General features: G+C 42.5%; 2 non-coding genes across 2 annotated transcripts; both read left to right on the top strand.

Moving 5' to 3' along the window:
• The first annotated feature begins 15,948 nt into the window (after nt 1-15,948).
• Nucleotides 15,949-16,023, top strand: Trnak-uuu (transfer RNA lysine (anticodon UUU)). The gene has a single exon. It is a non-coding gene; the product is annotated as a tRNA-Lys (tRNA).
• A 408-nt stretch (nt 16,024-16,431) lies between these two features.
• On the top strand, nt 16,432-16,506 carry Trnat-ugu (transfer RNA threonine (anticodon UGU)). Its single transcript has one exon. It is a non-coding gene; the product is annotated as a tRNA-Thr (tRNA).
• The last annotated feature ends 3,380 nt before the right edge of the window (nt 16,507-19,886 follow it).

Raw genomic sequence — 19,886 nt, 5'->3', positions numbered from 1 at the left:
AATATTGTGGAGGGATAGTTGAATTTAGTTAAACTAAACTTCTAATTTTTGTTGTTTATAGGCTAGGTCCCCTACTGTGACTTCAGAGCATTTCTGATCAAGCTAGAGAGGGTTCTTGATTCACTTTATAGGAAGTACCAGAAATTAGTTATATGTGGTTACTTCAATATAAATTTTGTATATGATTGTGCAAGAAAAAGGATGTTGGTAGATCTCCTAAATTCGTATGATCTGATGCAGGCTGCGTTTTTCCCAACTACGATGCAGGGGAACAGTAGCACAGCCATAGACAATATTTTTATTCATTCTTCATTACTAGATGGGCATTCTCTTAGTTAAAGAGTGAATGGCCTTTCAGAACATGATGCACAAATTTTAACACTATAAGACTTTTATACTCAAACAAATGTCACATATAATCACAGACTATGTAGGAAAGTTAATCCAATGTCAATAGAGAGTTTTTTAAGCCTCACCAAGGAACAAGAGTGGCAGGATATTTATAGTGCCGATAACATAGATGAAAAATACAATGCTTTCCTTAACACACTTCTCATGCTCTTTGAGAGTTGCTTTCCATTAAAACGTTCTAAACAGTGTACTAGCAGTAAAAAGCAGCCTGGGTGGCTGACTAGTGGGATAAGGATATCATGTAGAACAAAGCGGGAATATCAAATTTTAGAAGTAGTCACAATCGAGCTACAGTTGCCCATTACAAACAGTATTTTCTGAGCACTGCTGGTGAATTAAAGAAAAATTTTGTTTCTACAGGGAATCATGTAACTCTCTTGGCAAATGCCTTTCCGAGATTGATGTCTGAAATACTTCTCTGTGATACAGACAAGGGGGAGATTGAGTCAATAATTACATCACTGAAGACTAAGGACTCTTGTGGATATGATGGAGTGCCTAGCAGAATATTAAAGTACTATGCTGCACTTGTTAGCCCTGTACTTAGACATACTTGTAATTTTTCCTTTAGGAATGGTCAGTTTCCTGAACATTAAAACACTCAGTAGTAAAGCCGCTTTATAAAAAGGGAGAAAGGGGTAATGTACACAATTTTGGACCTATTTCTATGTCATCAGTGTTTGCTAAAGTTATTGAAAAAGCTGTGTATGTAAGGGTGATTTATCATTTTGTATCACATAATTTGCTATCAAATGTACAGCTCGGCTTTAGAAGTCATTTAACAACTGAAAATGTTATACTCTCTGTTCTCTGTGAGGTACTGGATGGGTTAAACAAAAGGTTTCAGACATTAGGCATATTTTTTTTTATTTAACTAAGGCGTTTGATTGTGTTGATCACAAAATATTGCTCCAGAAGTTGGACCATTATGGAATACAGGGAGTAGCTCACAATTGATTCACCTCTTACTTTAACAAGTGACAGCAAAAGGTCATTTGTGGGGTCTGAGTGGGGTATGGTTAAATGGGAGGTGCCCCACGGATCAGTGTTGGAGCCACACCTGTTCCTTATTTATATAAATGATATGTCCTCTAGTATTTTAATTTCACAGAATGGTCATATGATTAGTGAAACTGAACAGTTCAAATTTCTAGGTGTTCAGGTTGATAGTAAACTGCCGTCGAAAGCCCATGCTCAAGATCTTGTTCAAAGACTTAATGCTGCCATTTTTACTATTCAAATGGTATCTGAAGTAAGTGATCCTTCGACACAAAAATTAATCTACTTTGCTTATTTTCATTTGCTTATGACACATGGTATTGTATTTTGGGGTAACTCTTCTTACCATTCTAAAAGGATATTTTTGGGTCAGAAATGGGCGGTTCGGGCAATAAGTGGTGTAAGTTTGCAAACCTCTTGATGACCCCTGTTCACTACTCTGGGTATTTTGACGTTGGCCTCTCAATATATACATTGTTTACTGTCATTTCTTGTTAACAATATCAGCTTATTCCCAAGAATAAGCAGCTTTCACTCAGTTAATAATCGTCAGAAATCCAACCTGCATTTGGTTCAGACTTCCGTAACTCATGTACAGAAAGATGTGCAGTATACTGCTGCATTCATTTTCAATAAGTTCCCACAAGAATTCGAAAATCTTAGCAGTAATCCATGCACTTTCAAATCAAAACTGAAGGGTTTCCTCATGGATCACTCCTCCTATTCTGTTGAGGAGTTCCTTGAAAAATTAAGCTGATTGTTATGTTATATTGTTGATAGTGTTTACTTAAACTTATGGATTCACTTTATTTGGGTTCATAAACATTTTATTTTTATCTGTTATTACTTTTATGTTGTAATTTCATGTACTGACACACTCCATGACCTTGGAGTTTTGCTCCTCAATTTGGTCCTGTGGAACTTGACATGTACATTAAGAATAAAATTTATCAAGGAAACGGTAACCCCCATATCAACCTGGAAATGAATATCCATGTTAAAAATGCAGAGCACAAGGAACAACTTCCGCATCATTGGGGCGTCCAGGGGGTGACTGATTACAGCTTGTGCATGGTATCCTGATGCCCCATGTGTGAGGGGTGGGAGGAAGTTGAGTGGCTGCGACAGACAGATCAGAGATGGCCATCTTTATAACAGAGCATGCGCGTCATCCAGCGATGGGGACTGCCTGTGTGAGAGTAGGTGGAAAAGCACTGCAGGCAAGATGGAAGTGACCCACCTTACCGCAGATGAGGGACGACCGAAGGCTCCGAAGCCGTAGAAACATCGGACAAGGAGGAGTCTTGACGACGTGACTCTCTGTGGGCCATACCACACCGACAGCACAAGGGAGGTGCCTGCAGGGAGGACTCTAATGCTGCCAACTGGGGCCCCACCATGAGAAGCTCGTTCTCCGCTTGTGTGATTTCAAAGGAGTGGGCTATGTGCAGAAAGTCTTCCAAGCGAGGGGTTATCGAATTTCAAAGCAGCCGTGTTGACCACTGCATCGAGTGCCAGTTGAACGGCAACGTCACAAATCAAGGAGTCTGCATACAATGCCTTGTAATGCTGATTGGTGCAAGTGAAGTCGAACTTGTGGCTGAGATCCTGCAAGTCCGTGACCCAAGAATGGTATGACAGACCAAGCTGTTTACGGTACTGGTGGAACTCAAGCCAAGGTGCCAAGACACGGTGTCGCTGGGAATAGTAGTTAGTCAGCAGCGCACATATCTCGTTAAAGGAGAGAGCCATGGGGTCTGACAATGTTGGCAACTTGCAGAGCAGAAAGAACACGTCCAGTGATGCCCAGGACTAGAATAACAACCTCTGTAAGGAGTCATCAGTGATCTGAAACACTGTGAAATGTTGTTTCAGATGATGCAAGTATGCTTCCCAGTCTTCCTTACCGTTGTTAAAGGGTGGAAACGATGGCAGACATGGGGGAGCATCAGAAACTGGGACACTTGTGAGCTGGTGTGGTAGGGCACCCCGTGCAATGACTTTGACCATCAGCAACTGCAAGGATTCCTATAAGACATCTAAATGGCACTGCTGCTGCTGCATGAGCTTCTGCTGTTGCTGCAGGAGACAGACCAACTTAGCTTCCACGCTACCAAACCTTTTACATCATCACCAATGTTATAGCCGTGAGAGAGTGGTGCGTGGCAGAGAATGGAGATCCAAAGCCGCCAGGCGAGGGCACTGCTGGAAGTATCACCAACAATGAACAGACAGGACAGATGAACAAGTAGGGGACAACAGACGCTACAACCAACCAGGACACGCCACCAGGCAAGCAAGCAAGAGCTTGACATTCGCCTCCTTTATTTCTTCATTGATAGTCCTTGGTGTTGGAGTACTGCATTGTTATACTGGCTGAAAAATGGGGGGTGGAAGTTCAACACTGACTACTGTATATGGAAGCTGACAGTTGCACAGTTGCTTCTCACAGTTCTTTACTTTCACTGTTCACAACCCCACAATATTACACAGGTATAGGGCCAGTTCACTACTGGTTAACTTTTGATAAGCCTCATTAGTAGTTTGCAGGCAAGCATCAGCATATTGCTACAATAGTTTGCTGTTGAACATCTATGAGCAGTAAATACCTAACCATACTGTTCATTATATCTCAAATAGACTGAACAGACACTGTCATTGTTTTAACAGATGACCTATTTGTTTTATGCTTATTTCACGGTTAAGTTGATGCATTGTTGTTGTTCTAACCAATACAGGTTTCTCATCTCAAAACTGGCTGTGGACTGACTGTCTCAGGACCAAAAATCAGGCCTTTATATATCCTCATAATATTGGTACTGAAACTATACACTGTTTAATGTTTAAGTTACAGAAATTACAATTAAAACATAACTCATTCAATTAACTGAATACCTCAAAAACTTCCTTCTTTTTAACTGTTTCTTCTACTACAAGGGTTAGGCTGAATTACTTATTTAAATGATGAAATTAATAGATATAGTTATACAAACAATAGCATTTAAGTCATGAAAAACTTACTAATTTTACCCCATAACAAAAGTATTAGCTAGGAATGGTCAAAATGAATTAGGGAATTTATTACATACACAAAACTAAGCACAAAATTAGATCTGGTGCTATATTTCTTAATACTGAGGGCCAACCTTTCTCTTCTATGGAAATGCAGATTATACTCATATATGTTAATGGTAATTAGTCAAAAGCTGAAAGTAAAATGAAATTAAGGAGGCACATGGTAAAACAAGAGTGGAAGTAAAAAGATTCCCAGCTTGCTTTGTCACAAACTGAGGTGATAAACATGGCAAGACAACAATACAGGAACACTCCAAATAATCACGGAATGTATCTCAACAAACGGAACTGGAACACAGTACAGACAAGATGCACAAAGGAACTACAGCAAGTGCCAGACTGCTGGGGTAGCACAGCTTGGCCACCTAAATATGTGACCATGGGAAACACGATTGGTCATGGACTTCACATGGTACGGAGAGTGGAGCACTCACACGGCAAGGCTCATGGCACAGGCACACTCTGGAGCACAGGGACCCCTAGCGGGTATCCAGGGCCATACCCTCTGGCGCGCATTCAACTTCCGCGCCTTCCGACACCAGAAAAATCTTAATTTATGACATAAAGTCTTTTCTTTGGATCCCATCCACTAAGTCTCTCCTGACCTGGGTTTCTGGGTGATTTTTCCAAACTCTCACCATTTCCTAAACCTCATCAGTCCTTTTTCTTAATCCCTCTTCCTTCCTCTTCAACCCTTCTGCAAGAAGGAGGAGCAACTGACTCCAAAAGCCTGGAAATCTCCTTAACCTTCATACTTGTGTTCTCACGCTGCAGCTCGGTGAGTAGATTTTTTATCAATTCAGATACATTTGTGTCACATAGATCATGAATTTGCCAGTATATACACAGCTAATAGTGGTCTGTGTGGAGTTAAAATGCTTTCTGTGAAGTATCAGAGAGTAACAGCAGCTGAGCATATAGGAGGAGCAGCAATGGATTATCTAAAAGTAGTTGTTTTTCTGGAAGGTACTGACAGGGATGTGGAGCTATGCCATGGCTAGCTGCACTAGGTTTCTCATTTTGAGGATCCATGGTGTGAACAGCTCTTGACGTAGTCCCACAGCTTCTTGACTGCATTTAAATTGAGAGAGTTTGGTGGCTATGGGAGTGTGGTAACTCATCTAGTACTCTTCAAACCATGCACGTGCACTGTGAGCTGTGTGACATGTTGCATTGTCATTGTGGTAGATGCCATCATGCAGAGCAAAAGAAAACTGCATGTAAGGGTTAACTTGCTCCCCAAGAATAGATGCATACTTGTGTCAATTCATTGTGCCTTCTAAAATTATGAGATCACCCACGGAATGCCACGTAACATTCCCCAGACCATAACACATCCTCTTGGTTGCAGGGTGTTTGCTTTGAAATGTTTCACGGCATACATGCTGATATCCATCTGTCTAATTGAATATAAAATGTGACTCATCTGAAAAGACCACCTGTCACCACTCAGTAGATGACCAGTTGCAGTATTGGCATGCAGATTCCAGCCTTCATCACCAAAGAACAACAATCAGGTTGAGTGTACGAACCAGGTGCCTGCTGTGGAGGCACATATGCAGCAACATTTGCTGAATGGTTGTTGAGGAGATACTTCTGATAGCCCCTCGGTTCATCTGGGCAGGCAGTTGCTCAACAGTTGCACATCCATTCATCCATACACATCTCCACAACTGTCATTCACCCGTGTCATCTATGCACAAGTTGCCTTCTTTGCCAGTTTTGGATAGTGCCATTTTGTCATTCATGCTATACTTTAACCACAGTGGCATTTGAACAGTTTTCAAACTTAGCCATTTTGGAAATGCTTCCACCTTTGGCATGAAAGCCAATAATCAAGCCCTTTAGGACATAAGATAAATCACTCTATTTCCACATTATGATAATGTCTGCACTGTTTTCCACATGCTCCGGGAACACTTTATATACCATCCATTGCTAGTGCTGCCGTCTATTGCATTTTCAGGTCGTACACAGGCAGTGGTCACATAAATATGACTGGACTGTGTATAAGGGGCAGGCAAATGAAAACAAGACAGACTATATAACAAAAATGGCACAGATGTTTGTAGTGCAGTTAGGTGTTTGTATAAAAGCTCCCTCTCCTGAGACTCAGGAAGGAACAGTATGGATCTTCACCATTGTGCCATTTGTCTGTTATATGTGCTCGGCATGAGGTCAGTGAATTGTGTGGGCATCTGAATTCATTATGGAGACTGGGAAGGAGGAACACTGAAGTGTAATATGGTTTCTGACTGAAAGGAGTGTCAGGAAGTGAAATTTGTGCTCAAATATCTGCTGTGTATGGTGAACAAGTATGTCCAGTCCACGTGTGTGTATCTAGAATAAGGACAGCAGTCAGCCAGGACAAGCTCATTACGTCAATACCCCTTCTGCCATTGCTGTGGTTGATGTTGCCATTAGAAATGAGCAAAGGCAATTAGTGAAGACATTCAGCTCACGTTGGGCATCAGTTGCAGTACTGATCATAACATCATGGCTTCCACACAGCCTGATAGGGGAGGAGAAGTTGAACATACTATCAACAATACTGCAGCACCTGGAATGGTGTCACAATGAAGAATACCATTTCCTGTCCCATTTTCTGCAGGAGATGAAACATGGTGCCATCATTTTGCATCATAGAGCAAGCAGCAGAGCCAACAGTGGGCACACACAGATTCACTCTTACTGAAAAAATCCATAGCTGTGCATGCCACAGGAACATCATGATGTCCTTTTCCTTTGGCTGCAATATCCTGCTGCTCAGTGACCTTCTGGAACATGGTGCCACAAGTAACACATAGTGGTTATGGATACTTTGCAAAAATTGTAGCTCTGGTTTCAGAATGTGTGGAAATTGAATACATGCCAGAGGGTGTGGATCTGGATACCCACTAGGGATCTCTGTGCTCTGGCACGCTCATGCACCATGAACCTCTCTCTGAGAGATACATACTGTCATTGTTTGGAGTGTTCCTGTGTTGTTGTTGACTCGCCGTGTTTAACACCTCAGATCTTGCTTACCTGCCTCGTGATGTGTCCTGCTCAGTTGTAGTGTCTGTCATCCCTCACTTGTTCGCTTTTTTTGTCTGTCCTGTCTGTTCATTGTTAGTGATAACTCCAGTGGCTCCCCCACCTGGCGACTTCGCATCTCTATTCTCTGCCATGCACCGCTGGTTGCTCACAGCTGTAACAGAAGCATGTCATAAAGACCAAACACTGAGGAATGTTCATGAACAGCATCATTCTGTTGCAGGATAATGCTCACCCTCATGTTACCAAGGTTGTTTTGACTATGCTCCAGAAGTTTTGCTGAGAAGCCCTTACACATTCTCCGTGCAGTCCCTATCACTCCCCTTGCAATTTCCATATTTTTAGAGCCCTAAAGAAAGACATTCATGGCCATCAATTTGCTTCAGATGAACAGGTGCATGCCTGGCTACAGTCATGGTTTCATGGTTTCATAGTGTAAAAAATGAGGATCTGACAGAACTTTTGCTCAGTTAACAAACTATGCCATACCACCTCAATTCTGGCCATATTTGGATTCATTTTCATTTGTAAATTATAATATGTAAAGCTGTGGATGTTCACAGAGTTTTACAGTCATCAAACACAATTTTGCTGTAAATATATTTTTCATTTATCTATCAATATGTTCACATATTGCGAGGATACACCATGAATAATAGTTGGCAAATAATTAACAGCAAATGTTCTGATAACAAAACTACATTATTTGTTATTATTTACCATACTATTTTAAATGCAGACAAAACATATGTTATTATTCATTTTTTTATTTTTATAATATCAATAGGGGTAACTGACATCCCAATATGACAAGAAGTTTACAGGTTGAATAATGTCAATATTTTTTTAAATATTATCGAAAACTATCATTCTTAAACATCTCTAAAAAATACATGTTCACAAGAAATATTTATCAAATTATACATCTGATGTAGAATACAAAATAGGAAGGCACACTAGTATTGTATTAACTTACAGGATGTTCTGGAAGGTTTGAGAAAAAATTGTGTATCTTATATTATTGTTCCCCGGTACTAATTGCTTCCAACCAATTTTGGAGTTGGAAGTGTAAAGATGCATGAAGCTCTTTGCGGTATGGAACAGTGTAGATGGTCTTCATTATATTTATTATTCTTTTGTCTTGAACCTGTGAAAATGAATGTGTCTCAACTCAATGAGATTGGGAATAACGCCACATTTTTTTGCCTAATGAGAACTGTTCGCTTCACATCAACCCACTAAACACCCTGGTCCTAACAATTAATATTAAAACTATGGAGAAGGGCCTCTATATGTTGATGCAATCCTGAAGTAAAACTTTTTGATATACTGTAATTTTAGGAAAAGGATAGATTGCTACTCATTGTAAAGATGACACAATGAGTTGTAGACAGGTACAACAAAAATACTGTTACACTTGTAGATTTAGACCAATGCTTTCTTAAGAGATAAGACAAACACATATTCACACTAGCAAGCACACCTCACGTACACATAACTGCTATCCCTAGCACCTCTGACTAGAATATATACTGTTCGATGTTTCCTTCTTTAAAACCACAAATACTTTGCTAAAAAACGGGTGCACATTATTTTGCAATGTCACAAAGAAGAGGAACAGAGGAACAGTCTTATAATTGCTATATTAAGGGAGGGGCATTACTGTAGGCAACCACAAATATTTTTCCATGAAGGCACTGACTGTCTGATCTTATAGGGTGCTAAATATATTAACATTTATGGTGGGTAATTTTGAAGTAATAAACAGTTTACTTACTTTTTTCCATCTGTCTCATTTTCATTTGACTGCCCCCGTTATTATTTGACTCATTCCTGATTCTTGAATGCTCTTCTTCAAGATAGGATTGACAATACATAACATATGAATAAATGAAAATACAACACAGCATTACATAGATACGATAAATTGAGAGAAGAAAAAAAGCCATATCCTGAATGCCACAGAAAATGTCCTGGCATCCACATTGCTGTATCTTGCTACTAGTGCATGTGAGTGTGAGTGCACCAGGAGTAGGGTCGTCATGCATGTGTACTTAAATCAACCACCAACTGTATCAGCATGGGCCAGCCACTAGAGTCCACCTGTAGGAAGCATGTGTACAGGACAGTCTCCACCACGCTGTCTGCCGGTGACACATGCACCAAAATATGTGCTCACCCTCACTATCTCACTATGTTCTTTTGCTCACATAAGTTAGGTTGCACCTTCTGTGTGATTCTTTTATCTTGTTATATGTGGAATCACAAAAGGTTTATTTCTGTTATTGTTCAGAGGTTTATAAATAAAGCCATATTAGTGTTACTTGGATTGGTTTTGTGTATTAGTTGGTTACTACACAACTGGCAATGAGTTTGCAATGGTTTCCACATATGCAGTCTTTATGTGTGGTTTCATAAGATTTAGTCGTTACGAACGCCGTGCTATGGCCTTGATAGAACAGATTACTTTGGCAGTGAACACTTTGTCAGCTTCCATTAGCAGATACTACTCCACCAGTCTATCCACCCACTTTTCCTCCTAATGATGATTCAGCAGAAGATTCAAAAGCTTATGAAAAAAACATTTTAAAGAACATAGTTCTTATTATAGGAAACAGTGATCTATAATTATTATAAATAAACTGGAAGCAGTCTTGATTGCATAAATTTTTTAATGTGGTGACCGGTTTCAATCTTATTATAAGATCATCTTCAGACCATAATTGTCTGCCAGAGGTGGTGGCACATGGCAACCCTCTTGCCTGTGGCTGTTGGTGTGTCGCAGTATACCAACAGCCACAAGCAAGAGGGTTGCCATGTGCCACCGCCTCCGGCAGACAATTATGGTCTGAAGATGATCTTAATAAGATTGAAACCGGTCACCACATTAAAAAATATATGCGATCAAGATTGCTTCCAGTTTACTTATGAAAAAAGACTCAGACACCATTATTTGGCTTTCGGTGTGACAGACTTGAATTTGTCTAAAGCCTTCTTCCTCTCATGGATTCCACCCAAAGTGTATAAATTACTGTGTCAGCTTGCACCTTAACAAGAATCAGCAGCTCTTACTTCACATGTGCAGTTTATTGTCCAACTACCATCATGAAGGAACGAGTGTCATAGCAAAGTGAGCTGAATTGTGCCAATACCACAAGAAACCAAACCAGTCATACATAGACTTAGCAGCCAAACTTCAGGGATTAGCTGTAAGTGTCAGTTCATGACTGATGCCCATAATGACTCTTCTGCAGAATCTGTGATGTGCAATGCTATTATCTATATAGCTCTCGACAAGGAAGTGCGCCAGAAAGCTTCACTCTATGAAACCCCCCCCCCCCCCCCCCCCCCATTGGCAGAGTTTTGCAAATAGTACAATCTTTTGAAGTTTCTCAGGCAGTGGGTGACCAAACTGAGGCATGGGTCATGTGGCAGTAGTGTCACAAGATATGCTCACTAGTATGACAGAGAGCTTGCACAAGGAAGCAGCAATGGCAGCAGTAATCATGAGTGCTCAGCACTGAGCAAACCAAGGCCAGCCCAAGGAGCCGTGATGCCACAGCACTAGCGTCAACATTCTCTGTTTCTGTCTTCTCCTTTCTGTTTTGTCCAGCACAAACATTTGGCACGCCACAAGCTCTGAGCTACATGTAATGCTTGCAAGGAGAAAGGCCACAGCATCTCCGTGTGTCATTCATTGAAGGTTACTCAGTATATGGACATGTACATAAACTGTGTGTCTCCATTGCTTGTGACTTCTCCCAAGTTCTTTACTGAGTTAAATTATTTCGCCAAGTGCTCTGTCAACACAGTTGTTGCGATGACATTGAATTCTCAAACCCATGTGAGTTCAGGCTCACTTCCATTGATACTGGTCACATGGAAGCTGGTCAGTTATAAGAAACAAAACATTGTGCTGTTGGGACAATTTACAGCATCTGACTCTTACAAGTCAGTGGTTTGTTCCCTTAGATTTTTGATGGTTAAATATGCCGGTGTTGAGAACTTGTCCGGGATGGACAGATTTCAGGCACTTGGATTTTCTATCACCAATGATGTCCAATCAGGTACCACATTCTCAGTTGAAAACACTGTGTGAGGAATGAGATTTTCACTCTGCAGCGGAGTGGGCGCTGATATGAAACTGCAAGGCTCGCAGGAGAGCTTCTGTAAAGTTTGGAAGGTAGGAGATGAGGTACTGGTAGAAGTAAAGCTGTGAGGATGGGGTGTGAGTCATGCTTGGGTAGCTCAGTTGGTAGAGCACTTGCCCGCGAAAGGCAAAGGTCCCGAGTTCGAGTCTCGGTCCGGCACACAGTTTTAATCTGCCAGGAAGTTTCATATCAGTGCCCACTCTGCTGCAGAGTGAAAATCTCATTCTGGAAACATCCTCCAGGCTGTGGCTAAGCCATGTCTCCTCAATATCCTTTCTTTCAGGAGTGTTAGTTCTGCAAGGTTCACAGGAGAGCTCCTGTAAAGTTTGGAAGGTAGGAGACGAGGTACTGGTAGAAGTAAAGCTGTGAGGATGGGGTGTGAGTCATGCTTGGGTAGCTCAGTTGGTAGAGCACTTGCCCGCGAAAGGCAAAGGTCCCGAGTTCGAGTCTCGGTCCGGCACACAGTTTTAATCTGCCAGGAAGTTCACTGTGTGAGGAGTTTCTGGACATATTTTCTGAAGATATAAGCCTGTTCAGACAGTGTTTGTTTGTTTTATAGAATGTGCTCAAATTTCTTTGAAATCCATGGCTTGGGCTCATTTTTCTCATGTGTATCCTCTTCCTGTCATCCTGAAAGATCAAGTGAAATTAGAATTGGACAGACTCCAATCTCTAAGGGTGGTCCAACCTGTTATTGCTAGTGAATGGCCATCTCCACTGATTGTAGTTTGGAGGCCATTGGAAAACTTTGCCTCTGTGGTGGCTGCAGTACTACTGCAACACGCATCTGGTCGTGGATGCATATCCTCTCCCATGCCAGGAGGAACTGTTGGCGAAAATATTGGGTGGCCAGCGCTTTTCTAAAATAGATTTGTCTGAAGCATATCTGAGGTTCCTGTGGATGAAGAGTCTTGGAAAGGTCTGGTTTTGAATAGAGCTATTGGTCTCTAACAGTATTTGTGCCTTCCTTTTGATGTGACTAGTGCCCCTGCCATTTTCCAATGATTTTTAGAGCAACTGACTATGCCTGTTCTGGGTTGCATTAATTATCTGGATGAAATTCTTGTCATGGGCTTCTCCACAGCCAACCACTTGAAAAATCTGTGCACTTTGTTTTTGTCTTACAGTCCACAGGCTTACGGACTAACAAAATCTCAGTTTTTCAACCTTCTAGTGTTTGTTTGGGGTTCGAGGTCTTGTGGGATGGGGTTTGGTCTCTACCAAACCACATCTCCACTATTATGTCTGTGACTCACCCCTCATCCAAGAATGAGCTTCAGTCCTCCCTAGTGAAAGTAGCCTACTACCATAAATTCCTGCCAGGGGTGACCACATTGGCCCACCTGTTGCATGTCTTGTTACACAAGACTGTACCTTTTTGCTGAAGCCCAGATTGCTAAGATGCTTTTCAAATGCTTATGTCCAAAGTATTCTTGGCCCTTTGTTTATTACGTTCTCTCAAGACCAGAACATAGTTTTGTCAACTAACACCTCACAGTATGGCCTTGGCGCAGTCCTAGCTCACAGATATGCAATGGCTCTGAATGACCTGTTGCTTTTGCTTCTAAATCTCTGACACCGGTGCAGCAGCATTACTTTCAGGTGAAAAAAGAGCCTCTTGCCATAATTTATGCTCTAAGGAAGATTCAATTTTTTTTGTCTTGCTCTGAGTTTCACCTTATTACTGACCATAAACCCCTGGTTTCCTTCTTTAACCCTCACACTTCCTTGCCTGACAAGGCAGTACACCACCTACAGTGCTGGGTGCTGTTCTTGTCTTGCTGCAAATATGAATTCGACCTATGTCCAAATGTGCCAATGCAGACACCTTATTCCGCATTCCTGTGGGTCCAGATCCCTTCCTTGATCATGAAGAATTGGTTTGCTCCCATTGCAATTCTGAAATGCAGCTGCAGTCAAGGTTTTTCCAATTACAAGGTCGCACATAGTAGCTGCCGTTGCCACTGACCCGGTTCTCCACCAGGTGGTTTGATTTGTTCAACAGGGCTGGCTAGATAAACTGCAAGGTTAGGTTTCAGACCCCTTGTGCAACTATTTTTCCTTATGGTATTGCGTCTCTGTTTTTGACGGAAGACTGCACTTCCAGAGTAGCCATTCCTGCCATGTTACAGTGCAAGGTTGTGTGCCTTCTCCACCAGTGCTATTGGGTAGTTTTGTGCACTAAACTGTTATCTAGGAGGCATGCTTTTTGATGGATGGCAAAATTGTCCATTTTATCATGGCTTGTGAGTAGTATGCCAGATAACAGGCAGTTCCCACGGCATCTCTGTCCCCCTAGCCTAATCGATGCCAGTGATGGGAATGCATTTGTGTAGACTTTGAGGGTCTCTTCTTGAATTCCTATTGGCTCTTCACTATGAATGTATTGTCCCGGTTTACCTACATTCTCCAGTGAGCATTAATGTCAGGTGAGGTCACAATTTTTACACTTTTGAAGGGTTTTTCTATTGGGTGGTTGTGTTGTACCTTAGTTTTCTATAATGGGCCTAGTTCATTTCTACACCTTTCAATTGATTTGCTCCTGTCATGGTATTCGTCATGTTATGGCTCTGCCATTCCACCCTCAATCAAATGGCAAGGCAGAACAACTCGTGCATATGTTCAAGTGCCAAATCAGAAAGTTTTTTGTGGGTTCTTCACCAGATGATGCCCTTCTGCATTTTCTGAGCACCTGTTGCTCCACTGTTATGGGGGAATGGAGCCCGGCTGAGTTGCTTCACAGCTGGCAGCCACCGGTCACTGTTGTGCAGTGCCAGGGATGCCATCTTTGTGATGTGCACCATCGCATTGGCTGCCTCATCCACATGTGGCGACATTGGGTTCCAGCTTCCCAGCACTGGGCCCCCTCATCGTCTCAGCCATCATCTCCAGTGGGTCCAGCCCTGTCTCCTCCACAATGGGACATGCCTGCTGATGACGATGCAGAGATGGCAATGGCACCCTCCTCCACCGTGCTGTCATCAGCACTGCACGGGACCACCACCCTCACGCCTGCCTGCGTATCCTCATGTTCCAGCCCTATACTCCACTGCCTGCCTGGCACTCTGGATCCAATGGATGTGTCTCTTGTCATGCTGCTGGCATCTCCTCCATCACCTGGAGGCCCTCTTTGCATGAGGCAAATGTGTGCCATATGCTGCTACTTGTGCATGTGAGTGTGACTGCGTTGAGTGTAGTGTCGCGATGTGTGTGTACTTAAATCAGTTGCCAATTATATCAGCATGGGCTGTCCTCTAGGGGCCATGCCTACATATGCATGGAGCAGTGCTGATTCACTCTCACAGTGTTCTTTTAGTTTGTACTGCTCACATCAGCTGTTCTCTGTATCACTTATGTTGCACCTTCTGTATGATTCTTACCACTCACACACACAGCTTCCATTGTGCAATTCAGCTTGTTATTGTGGTCTTTAGTGTGAAGACTGGTCAGATACAGTGGTCCATGCTAATCTCTCCTGTATGTAGCTACTACAACTACTTACATCTGAACCTGGTTACTATAGTGAAGCCTTGGCATCCCTCTACAAGTTTTATAATCAGCTCTTCCCTCCATTAGCAAATTAACTATTTGTTATGCCTCGGGACGTGTGCTATCAATCTAACCATTCTTTTAGTCAAGTTGTACCATAAATTTCTATTCTCCAGCACCTCTTCATTACTTATCTGATCTACCCATCTGATCTTCAGCCTGCTTATCCCTTGCACGCTCCCCGTGAGATCCACATTCCTGTGCAAGGGATAAATCCCTGCAGTCGCACTATCCTCTGTGCCCGCGGTGGCTGAGATGGATAGAGCGTCTGCCATGTAAGCAGGAGATCCCGGGTTCGAGTCCCGGTCAGGGCACACATTTTCAACATGTCCCCAATGAAGTACATCAATGCCTGTTTGCAGCTAGGGTGTCCATTTAATTATCATTTCATTTCTAGTAAAGCTGCATGGTCATCCATGGTAAATGTTCTTTTGGGAACAGATACTACCGTCATATATAGTTAAAAATATGGCTTCCCGGCCATTGACCTTCTTGTGCGAACGCACACGCTATGCCCGAACTCGTATGGGATATGGTAGATTAATCTGCCACGAGTAATGAGTATGATGGGCAAACATCTATTAGGCGCACTACGAATGTAGTGGTGTGGACATGTTGGGAATGTCTATTAGGCGCACTACAAATGTAGTGGTGTGGACATGTTGGGAATGTGGATCTCACAGGGAGCGTGCAAGGGATAAGTCCCTGCAGACGCACTATCCTCCGTGCCCGCGGTGGCTCAGATGGATAGAGCGTCTGCCATTTAAGCAGGAGATCCCGGGTTCGAGTCCCGGTCGGGGCACACATTTTCAACATGTCCCCAATGAAGTACATCAACGCCTGTTTGCAGCTAGGGTGTCCATTTAATTATCATTTCTAGTGAAGCTGCATGGTCATCCACGGTAACTGTTCTTTCGGGAACAGATACTACCGTCATATATAGTTAAAAATATGGCTTCCCGGCCATTGACCTTCTTGTGCGAACACACACGCTATGCCCAAACTCGTACGGGATATGGTAGATTAATCTGCCACGAGTAATGAGTATGATGGGCAAACATCTATTAGGCGCACTACGAATGTAGTGGTTTGGACATGTTGGGAATGTCTATTAGGCGCACTACGAATGTAGTGGTGTGGACATGTTGGGAATGTGGATCTCACGGGGAGCGTGCAAGGGATAAGTCCCTGCAGACGCACTATCCTCTGTGCCCGCGGTGGCTCAGATGGATAGAGCGTCTGCCATGTAAGCAGGAGATCCCGGGTTCGAGTCCCGGTCGGGGCACAAATTTTCAACATGTCCCCAATGAAGTACATCAACGCCTGTTTGCAGCTAGGGTGTCCATTTAATTATCATTTCATTTCTAGTAAAGCTGCATGGTCATCTACGGCAACTGTTCTTTCGGGAACAGATACTACCATCATATATAGTTAACTATTATAAGAGCAGTCACTCTTGTTAAAAAGAAAAGTTTAGGCTATATAACTAGAGCCACAGCCATAAAAATTTCTATACACACTCCCCAGTATATCTGTCCATACTATTGTCTGTATTAATATTATTAATAAAACATATTGTGTAAATGTGGCCATGGGTAGCCTTTATTAGGATAAATCATCACAACAGACTCCATTCCTTTAAAAGCATCTAAACCCATTTAGAGATTTATTCAACATGTACACAACAAATAGAACATAACACTAGAGTTCACAAATACCACAGACATTTGCTCAAAATGTGCAATCTATTAAAAATTAAGAACATCATCTTGAAGTTGAAATCTGCAGCTGACTGACCATTACACACTCTTTGATCAGCATGATGGTATGCACCACAGGGCACTGGTACAGAGTTAAAGAAATAAAGCAAACAGTCATATTGTCATTTGAATGTACAAGTTGTTACTGTAGAACTACCTTAAAGGGTGGGGGAGTATCTATTTATATCAGAGATATATTCTAAGATATTCATCTGCTGACAGTTAGTGTATATAAACATTTTGAATTGGCAGCAGTTGAACTCACAAAACTAGACATCTATAAGCAGTTAATCATTATTTGTATGTACCATTCACCTAGTGATAATGTGGACACATTCTTAAACAAATTAATTGAAGCCCTGGAAAGAGTCTCACCCCCCAGACCTGACATAATAACATGTGAAGACTTGAATATTAACACAAGTGTTGACGATGAAATTAGTAATAATTTCCTAAGAATTCCGAGCAGTTTTTGTGTGGCACAAATGGTAAACACTGCTGCTAGGGTATCAGCAGAGAAAATTGTAAAGTGTTTGTAAGAACTCTTGGCCTTCTGACCATTACTGTCAGATAAAAAGCTAAAGAATGCTTGAAAACCCCACAAAACTGCAGGTCTACAAAAAGGATCTTTTTGGAATGTAAAATATGTACTTTTTCTAGGGCACTGTTAAATCAAACCTGGGATGAAGTGTAAATGGACAATGTAGATGCAAATAATATTATGAAAAGGATAGAGGCAAAATGAAAAGATTGTTAGACACTGAGCTTTTAGCCAGACTCTTCCTCAGAAAGGAAAACATACTTTCACACAAACAAGCACACCTCACGCTCAGATGACCACAATATCCGGCTGCTCCAGCCAGAATGCAACTGTGTCAGGTGGGACAGAGGCAGCAGTCCAGAGTGTGACAGGGCAGGGGAAAGGGAAAGGGAAGAGATAGCAGGGGATTTGTGGGGTTTGGGAGGATAGAGAAGTCAGTGCTGCCTCGCAGAGTATGCAGGGACTAGATGGTGGCAGAACAAGGCTGAGAGGTGTAGTGCCGGGAGGTGTGAGTGAGGTACAGGTGGATGGGAGAGGAGCAGAGAAGGGGCAAAGACTAGTGGGCACGTTGACAGAGAGCGGCACACAATGAGGGTGAGGAAGTGATGGGACAGAAGGGGTGGAAACTGTTGGGTGGAAGATGTGGGGACAGTAGGTTACCAATGGTTCCGGTCAGGATGATTTTGGAATTGGAGAATGTGCTGTAAGGCTAACTCCCAACTCTGCAGTTCAGAAAAGCTGGTGGTGGAGAGGAGGATCCAGATGGCACAGGTTGTGAAGCAGCCACTGAAAAGCATGTTATGTTCAGCTACATGTTGTGCCACAGGTTGATCCACTTTGTTTTTGGCCACAGTTTGGCTGCAGCTATCCATCCTGGTGGATAGCTGGTTGGTAGTCATAAAAACATAAAAAAACGGTGCAATGATTGCAGCAGAGTTGGTAAATGACATGGCTGCTTTCATAGATGACTTGGTCTCTGGTGGGGTAGGAACAGCCTTTGACAGGACTGGAATACAAAGTACTGGGTGGGTAGATTGGGCAGGTCTTACACCTGTGCCTCCCACACCTTTGGTAAGAGGTTGGGATTGGGATTGACTAACCGTAAGATGTTGCGGAGGTTGGGTGGGTGACAGAACATCACTTTGGGATGGGGTGGGTGGGATGCCCCTAATTTCGTGGCATTACAATAGATAATAAAAGCTGTGATGAAAGATGTGGTTCAGCTGTTCTAGTCTGGGATGGTATTGGGTGACGAAGGGGATGCTCCTCTGCAGCTGGTGGGAGGATTTGGTATGTGTGGGTATATGGCGTTTGCAGACTATTGCTGGGGCATATTGCCTGTCTGTGAAGGCCTCTGAGAGACCTTTAGAACACTGAGCAAGGCTGTTCTCATCACTGCACATACGCCATTGCTGGGTGGCCGGGCTGCGTGCGAGGGATTTTTTGGTGTGGAAAGAATGCCAGCTGTCAAAATGCAGTTTCTCTTGATGGTTGGTGGGTTTATTTGTGGACAGAGATGTGGATGTAGCTTTCAGAGAGGAGGAGGTCAATGTCCAGGAAGGTAGTACACTGTGTTGAGGAGGACCAGGTGAAGCAGATAGGAGAGAAGGTGTTGAGGTTGTGCCTGATGGAGTGTGCAGGGACTATATGGTGGTGAAATAAGACTGCCAGGCACAGCATCAGGAGGCTATGAGGAAGGAAGAAAGGGAGGGGGGCAGAGGAGTGGGAGCAGAACAGAGTACCCTGCCATCCCTCCCCCTTCCCCGACACACTCTGGTATGCTGCTTCCATTCTAAGCAACACATTTGCATTCTGGCTTGAATGGCTGGAGACAGCAGTCACTGTGTGAGGTCTGCTTGCTTATATGAATGTGCTTTTTCTTTTCCTTTCTGAAGAAGGCTTTGCCCGAAAGCTCAATATGTAACAGCTTTCTCATTGTGCCTGTCTGCACTCAACAAGTCAACTTTACAGTGAATACCAATGTGTCCTTTTCATAATATTAGTTATGTTCCAAGCTGGGCTTTCCATTGTTCATTGCAGATGCTAAGGTCTCTAAATTCTGCACATGGGTTAAATTAATTTTTGAGCAGACATTTTCCCTTAAGTAGCCTCTTCAACAAGAGCAGCTAACAAAAATAAAGGGATAACTGTGGGAATTAAGAAGTCCTCCCAGAAACTTAAATTTCTCCATTCTTCAGAAAATCGCTAAACTAATTCGCCACTCTTAGATTGCTATCACAGGTATCAAAAATAAACAGGAAGGTACTGCTTGCTGCAAAATATTCATTCAATGACAAAATAATATCACACATATAAAAAAAATGTAGAAGGGTACTGCTTACTGTGAAATAAATTATTCTGTGA

The sequence above is a fragment of the Schistocerca nitens genome, chromosome 1 (genome assembly GCF_023898315.1).
Source record: "Schistocerca nitens isolate TAMUIC-IGC-003100 chromosome 1, iqSchNite1.1, whole genome shotgun sequence".
Classification (NCBI taxonomy): Eukaryota; Metazoa; Arthropoda; class Insecta; order Orthoptera; family Acrididae; genus Schistocerca; species Schistocerca nitens.
This window is presented reverse-complemented; position numbering and strand designations above follow the sequence as displayed.